The sequence below is a fragment of the Haliotis cracherodii genome, unplaced genomic scaffold, assembly GCF_022045235.1.
Source record: "Haliotis cracherodii isolate W230 unplaced genomic scaffold, xgHalCrac1.p SCAF_1, whole genome shotgun sequence".
NCBI lineage: Eukaryota > Metazoa > Mollusca > Gastropoda > Lepetellida > Haliotidae > Haliotis > Haliotis cracherodii.
Genome location: NW_027266264.1, coordinates 63,084,971 through 63,093,624, shown reverse-complemented (window position 1 = coordinate 63,093,624; position 8,654 = coordinate 63,084,971).

Genomic DNA, 8,654 nt, shown 5'->3' with positions numbered 1-8,654 from the left:
TGATTAATTTTATGTGTTATATGTGATACGCCATGTACCATGTGTGTCATGTATCCAGTGATCTGAGTCATGTATTGCTTTTGTTTGGTGATGTGTAGTGATTATTTGTATATGCGTGATGTGCCATGTGACATATGTGTCATGTATCCTGTGATGTGTGTCATGGAATGTTTTTTAAAAAACATTATATGCAATGTGATTAATTGTATATGTGTGATGTGTGGCGTGTGGTGTGTGGTGTGTGATGTGACATGTACCATATGTGTCATGTATCCAGTGATGTGTGTCTGGTAATGTTTTTGTTTGTGATATGTGATGTGATTATTTGTATATGCGTGATGTGCCATGTGACAAATGTTTCATGTATCCAGTGATATGTGTCAAGGAATTTTTCTTTGTGATATGTGATGTGATTATTTGTACATGCATGAAATGTCATGTGCCATATGTGTCATGTATCCTGTGATCTGTGTCATGTAGTGTTTTTTTATATATATGCTATGTGATTAATTGTATATGTGTGATGTGTGATGTGTGATGTGTGATGTGTGATGTGCCCTGCAATAATATGTACAAACAACTTTAATAATAAAATTTAGATGTTTCTTATTTAATTTTATCCCCAATCTAGAAGGGCGGGTTGATAAAGCCATACCAAGGATATCCGTCTGTCTGTCTTTCCAAAGAAATTTGTTTTTGTGAGTGCAGTGGAAAGGTTGATTTTGATATGTATATTTTATGAAACGATATGATTTATTACATGATTTGACCTTAGGATGTTTTTGTTTTTTTCATTCAACATTGTGCGACCTTTAAGTTAAGAACTACTACATGGATTCTTTCCAAATTGGTGAACACTTTTTATACAAACAGGAGAGGTACAGTGCAAATGTTGATTTTGATATGGGTATTTTATGAAAAAATATGACTTTTTACATGCTTTTAACATAGAATGTGTTCTATAATTCAACATTGTGCGATCTTTAACTTGAGATAGTAATTGGAGAGATGTAGTGCAAGGTTGATTTTGATAGGTTTATTTTATGAAACAATATGAAATGTTTGCATGTTATGAACATAGAATGGTTTTTTTATTATTGTTCTATGTTTGTGCTACCTTTCACTTGAGAGCTGCCACATGGATTCTTTCCAAATGTAAGGAACACTTTCTATACTAATAGAAGAGGTCCAGTGTTGATTTTGATATATGTATTTCATGAAACAATATGCAACTTTTGCATGTTTTGAACTACGAATGATTTTTTTCATTCAACATTGTGCGACCTTTAACTTAATAACTACTATATGGATTCTTTCCAAATTGGTGAACACTTTTGATACAAATAGGAGAGGTACAGTGCAAATGTTGATTTTGATATGTGTATTTCATGAAAAAATATGACTTTTTACATGCTTTGAACATAGAATGTGTTTTATAATTCAACATTGTGCGATCTTTAACTTGAGATAGTAATTGTAGAGATGTAGTGCAAGGTTGATTTTGATAGGTTTATTTTATGAAACAATATGAAATATTTGCATGTTATGAACATAGAATGTTTTTTTTATTATTATTATTCTATGTTTGTGCTACCTTTCACTTGAGAGCTGCCACATTGATTCTTTCCAAATGTAAGGAACACTTTCTTTACTAATAGAAGAGGTCCAGTGTTGATTTTGATATATGTATTTCATGAAACAAAATGAAACTTTTGCATGTTTTGAACTTCGAATGATTTTTTTTAATTCAACATTGTGCGAACTTTAACTTGAGATAGTAATTGTAGAGATGTAGTGCAAGGTGGATTTGATAGGTTTATTTTATGAAACAATATGAAATGTTTGCATGTTATGAACATAGAATAATAATAAAAAACATTCTATGTTTGTGCTACCTTTCACTTGAGAACTGCTGCATGGATTCTTTCCAAATGTAAGAAACACTTTCTATACAAATATGAGAGGTGTAGTGCAATTGTTGATTTTGATATGTGCATTTTCGAAACAAATATTATTTGTTTCATGTTTTGAGCTTTGAAAAATGAATGAGTCGAGGTTACCCTTGTTCATTTTAGTGTTAAAAGCTTTTCTGTCAATGTAGGATCCAAGAGCATCATGGTATTACTGTCCATGCCACCTTCCCAGCTTTAGCAGTTTTGAGCAGTTTAAGGACTTGGGCGGTTGGAGGTAGCACTGCTGTGACTTTTTTCAGACATCAAATTATTATTTGGGGGAAGGCAACTATGTTTATGTACAAAATATGTCCCTTACCTTGTAATTTTATTATATTTGTGTCATTGTTTTACTCAGTTACCAAGGCAAAAGCAGTGACCATGGATAAGGTTGAATATCATCCCTGTCATAAGTTCGTCTGATTCCTCATTTGAGGACTGAAAAGGCTCCTAAACCACTCAGCCCAAGTTCTGACTTGTCAGTAAACAAATAAATAAAGATAACCTAAACCAGAATTCTATAATTATTTTGTTGCTGTCATCATATTTTTTAATGGAGCAAGGCAATCAATCATAGGACATCCGATGCATGGACTATTTTGCCTGTCTCAGTGTTGCTCTCAATGCTGAATGTATGGGGTAAGGCCAAGGAAAATTAAATGTTTCAATTTGTGCCGGGCTTATTGTCTGATGGTTTTTAATTTGCAAACTCGTGGGAAAATCATATATCTTTTAATAGTGTTGAAACATTTGGGAACAATTTGCGCATAGTCTTGAAAGTTGTTTTGGAAAGTAAATATTATAGCACGAAATTGTGCATGCAATTAAAAACATTTTTAAATTTTCCTTTGCCGTATTTGAAACTATGTATGCCGAGGTACCCTGCCGGAAGACAGCACATTTCATTAACATGCTGGTATAGAGTTCTGAGTGAATTCAGCTTGCAGAATGTACTGTCTTGTTACCTGATATTTTGACCAGATTGGTACAAACATTTCAAGCTGTCTGGGAGTTATTGAGGAATAAAACAGGCGTTATCTAACGTTGGGCCAACGCCTGACTTCTTTCTGGGATGTGTCTGACCTTGTGATCTGTGTCGTGTATTATTTTTAGTGATATATGATGTTATTAACTGCATATTTGAGATGTATGATGTGCCGTGTGACATATGTGTCATGTATCCAGTGATATGTGTCATGTAATGTTTTTTTAATTATTTCTTATGTGCAATATGATTACTTTTTTAGGTATGAGTTGTGATGTGTGATGTGTAATCTGTTATGTACAATATGTGTAAGGTATCCAGTGATCTGTTTCATGTAATGTTTTTGTTTGTTATATGTGATGTGATTATTTGTACATGCATGATGTGCCATGTGCCATATGTGTCATGTATCCTGTGTTTTGTGTCATGTAGTGTTTTTTTTAAATATGCTATGTGATTAAATGTTTATGAGGGTGATGTGCCATGTGCCATATGTGTCAGGTAATGATCAGTGTCAGGTAATGTTTTTTGCGATATGTGATGTGATTACGTGTTAATGTGTGATGTGATGTGTTATGATAAAAATTTAGATGTTTCTTATTTAATTTTACCCCCAATCTAAAAGGGCGGGTTGATAAAGCCATACCAAGGATATCCGTCTGTCTGTCTTTCAAAAGACATTTGTTTTTGTGAGTGCAGTGGAAAGGTTGATTTTGATATGTATATTTTATGAAACGATATAATTTATTACATGTTTTAACCTTAGGATGCTTTTTTTTCATTCAACATTGTGCGACCTTTAACTTAAGAACTACCACATGAATTCTTAGGAGAGGTGCAGTACAAATGTTGATTTTTACATGTGTATTTTATGAACAAATCTGATTTTTACATGTTTTGAACATAGAATGTTTGTTTAATTATTATTCTAGTTTGTGCTACCTTTTACTTGAGAGCTGCCACATGGATTCTTTCCAAGTTTGAGGAACACTTTTAATACAAATAGGAGAGGTGCAGTGCAAATGTTGATTTACAAATGTGTATTTTATAAAACAATATGAAATTTTTGCATGTTTTGTACTTCGAATTATTTTTTTAATTCAACATTGTGTGACCTTTAGCTTGAGAACTACTACATGGATTCTTTCCAAATTTGAGGAACACTTTCTATACAAATAGCAGAGGTGCAGTGCAAATGTTGATTTTGAAATGTATATTTTATGAAAAAATGTGATTTGTTACATGTTTTGAACTTAGAATGTGTTTTTTTATTCAACATTGTGTGACCTTTAACTTGAGATATTAATTGGAGAGATGTAAGGCAAAGGTTGACTTTGATATGTTTATTTTATGAAACAGAATGAAACTTTTGCATGTTTTGAACATAGAATCTTTTTAGGTCAGAGAAGTGTCATTGAATATATTCTTAGCAATTGATGCCTCGAAATGGCCTCTTAGAACTCTTTTCCCCCCAGGGTGTCTTCGTCACAGTGAAGTGCAGCTCAGTATATTCTTGGTTATCAATGCATCCAGTTGCCCTCTTAAAATTCTTCTGCTTCCAGGGTTTCTTCGTTATATTAAGACCCGTGAAGATTCCGGGATAGAATAGGTCTTCAGCAACCCATGCTTGCCGTAATAGGCAACTATGCTTGTCGTAAAAGGCGACTAACGGGATCGGGTGGTCAGGCTCGCTGACTTGGTTGATGCATGTCATCGATCCCAATTGCGTGGATCGATGCTCATGATATCAATCACTGGATTGTCTGGTCCAGACTCGTTTTTTTACAGACCACCGCCATAAAGCTGGAATATTGCTGAGTGCGGCGTTAAACAACATACCAACCAACCAACTAATCGTTATATTAAAATGCTACTGAATATATTCTTGACAGTCGTTCCCTCGAGGTGTACTCTTTCCACTTTTCCGCCTCCAGGGTGTCTTTGTAACAGAGAAGTACCACTTAATACATTCTTGGCTATCAATGCCTCGAGATTTACTCTTTGATCTCTTCTGCCTCCAGGGTGTCTTCGTAACAGAAAAGTGTCACTTGATATTTTCTTGGCAATCAGTGACTCAAGATGTCTTCTTGGAACTTTCGTTGAAGGAGAAGTACGACTTAATAAATTCTTGGCAATCAATTCCTCGAAATGTGCACTTTGTTCTTTTCATCCTCCAGAAAGTCTTTGTGACAGTGAAGTGTCACTTAATACATTCTTCGCAACCAATGCCTCGAAATGTCCTCTTGGAACTTTCCTTTCTCCAGGTTGTCTTCGTGACAAGCAAAGTGATACTTGATATATTCTTGGCAATCAATGCCTCGGGATGTCTTCTTGGAACGTTCGTGCCTCCAGGGTGTCTTCGTGACAGTGAAGTGTCACTGAATATCTTCTTAGCAATCAATGACTCGGAATGTCCTCTCAGAAATCTACTGCCTCAAGCGTGTCTTCGTGACAGAGAAGTGCCACTTAATACAGTCCTCTCAATCAATGATTTGAAATGTGCGCTTTCATTTCTTCCGCCTCCAGGGTGTCTTCGTGACAGTGAAATGTCACATGAAATATTCTTGGCAATCAATGCCTCGAAATGTCCTCTTGAAACCTTTCTTTGAGTATCTTCTTGGCAATTATTGCCTCAAGATGAGTCATATCACTGTTTTCCCTCCAGGGTGTCTTCGTGCCAGAGAAGTGCCACTTAATAATTCTTGGCAATCAATGCCTCGAAATGTGCACTTTGATCTCTTCTGCCTCCATAGTGCCTTCGTGACAGTCAATTTCCACTGAATATCTTATTAGCAGCAACACTGCATTCATAATTCTTCTTGACCCCCTTTTGCCTCTAGTGTGTGACCGTCGTTATCCAATGGTCAGGCATGCTTCAGGCGGATACAAAGAGGCTGACACTGCCTCTGACAACCAAACAGTCCCAGATTTTGAACCTAAATCTAAAGAATTTGGAAGTGTCTTTCTATAAAGTGATGCGCCTACGTGCAGGTTGTTAGTGTGGGTTAGTGCAGGTTAGTGCAGTGTTAATTCTCTGAACCTAACGTGCCTCAGAAGCATACCCGACTCTTAGATCGAGGTCTCCGGAGGTCTTATTTGGGTACTAGTGACCATGGGAGATGGGAAACATGGTCCTGGAGAGTCTCCTGGTGATGTCTTTTGCCTCAAGGATGTCTTTTTGGCAGACATATTCCTATAGAGGTCTTCTTGTCTTTTCTGTGGACATCAATGTTTCCAGAAGAAATCAAGGCACCTTTCAGCTTCAATGGTGTCGTTGTGGTGTTTTCTTGGCAACCACTGATTCAAGAGGTCTAGGATGTCTTCTTGACAGTGAATTGTCACCGAATATCTTCTAGGAAACAATTGCTTCATGAGCTGCAGGACGTCGTCGTGAAAGTGAATTTTCACTGAAAATCTTTTTGGCAATCATAAGTCATAGATGACTTACTGACCCTGTCATGCCTCCTGGGTGTTTTCGTGATAGTGACAACTATATGACGGCTGTCTGTAAATAATCGAGTCTGGACCAGACAATCCAGTGATTAATATCATGAGCATCGACACACGCAATTGGGATCGATGACATGCATCAACCAAGTCAGTGAGCCTGACCACCCGATCCCGTTAGTCGCCTTTTACGACAAGCAGAGTCACGTTTTACGGCAAGCATGGGTTGCTGAAGACCTATTCTATCCCGGAATCTTCATGGGTCTTTTGTGACAGTGAAGTATCATTGAATATATTCTTAGCAATCATTGCCTCGAAATGTCCTATTAGATCTCTTCTACAGTGTCTTCATGACAGAGAAGTGTCACTTGGTATATTCTTGTCAATCAATGCCCTGTGATGTCTTCCTGGATCTCTTGTGCCTCCAGAGTGTCTTCGTGGCAGTGAAGTATCATTGAATATGTTCTTAGCAATCAATGCCTCAAAATGTCCTCTGAGAAATCTTCTACCTCCAGGATGTCTTCGTTACCGTCGTAATGGAATTCTGCTGACCCAAGGGTGTCTTTTTGACAGTGGTTGGTTGGTTTGTTGTTTAACGCCGCACTCAGCAATATTCCAGCTATATGACGGTTGTCTGTAAATAATCGAGTCTAGACCAGACAATCCAGTGATTGATATCATGAGCATCGATACACGCAATTGGGATCGATGACATGCATCAACCAAGTCAGCGAGCCTGACCATCCGATCCCGTTAGTCGCCTTTTATGACAAGCAGAGTCACCTTTTACGGCAAGCATTGGTTGCTGAAGACCTATTCTATCCCGGAGTCTTTTGTGACAGCGAAGTATCATTGAATATATTCTTAGCAATCATTGCCTCGAAATGTCCTATTAGATCTCTTCTACAGTGTCTTCGTGCCAGAGAAGTGCCACAAAATATATTCTTGGCAATCAGTGCCTCGAGTTGTCCAAAAGTTTATTTATAATCTGAACTTATTTACATAGTAACAAAACGATTTAATAGCAGCATAATGCAGATTATGTAAAATAATCCAACTATTTGTAATTGATGACTCCTTGCTAAAATCGGAAGCACATACGGCATCATATATATCGAAGTCTAAGTTTTGAGGCCGAAATCGGAAATAGTCATGGATTCTACGCTCGATGATTTTCGAATTATTTTCTGAAACGGAGCGGCGGGAAGAGATATATAACATATTGATGTGACATAATTGTAGCCAAATAATGGTGTTATTGGTCTTTCATTGCAAGAAGGACAATTTAGAATGTCTTTACAAACTTTTTCTGAGAATCTCCCGTTCTCAGAACGGATGGGTAGGTGAGAGTATGTTTTTACACCGCTTTATTCAATATTCAAGCAATATCACGGTAGAGAACACCAAAAATTGTCTTCACACATTGTACCCATGTCTGGAATCTACCCCGGGTCTTCGGCGTGACGAGCGAACGCTTTAACCACTATGCTATCCGACAGCCCCTCTCAGAACGGATGAAACAAGATACACGTGATGTTTGTGATGTACCGTAAATTTATTTTCTACCCAAAATGCTACGTGATTTTGTACCCATGAATATATAACAATCGATCTATATAATTATATTTCTTTTTACATGTATATTGCAAACAATGGTAAATGAGCAGAACATGTAAAAAAAACATATTATCAATTTCATGATATGACTCTATGATTATGACTGACTGTGATCCCTTTTGAGGTAAATGATTGTAAATTAACAAGTATAATACTAATATTTACGTATATCTTTGAAACTAATGCAAACTTATTCTGGGTATATAATCAACAGAAATTATGGGTACAAAATCACTACATTTCAACTGGATTTCGTGGAGTGATGTGATAGTAAAAAGGAGAGAGATATATATTATCGCCTGTAGGTTTCCTTTTCACATCTTAAAACAAGAATGTTTTTTATATTCCATGTTTGTGCTACCTTTTACTTGAGAGCTGCAACATGGATTCCTTCCAAATGTAAGAAACACATTCTATTCTAATAAAAAAAAGATGCAGTTAAAATGTTGATTTTGATATGTGTATTTTATGAAACAATATTATTTTGTTACAAGTTTTGAATGTTTTTTTTTTAATTCAACATTGTGCGACCTTTAACGTGAGAACTGCTTCATGGGTTCTCTTCAAACTTAAGGAACACTTTTTTATATTAATTGGAGAGATGCAGTGTAAAGGTTGATTTTGATATATGTATCTTATGAAACAATATGAAA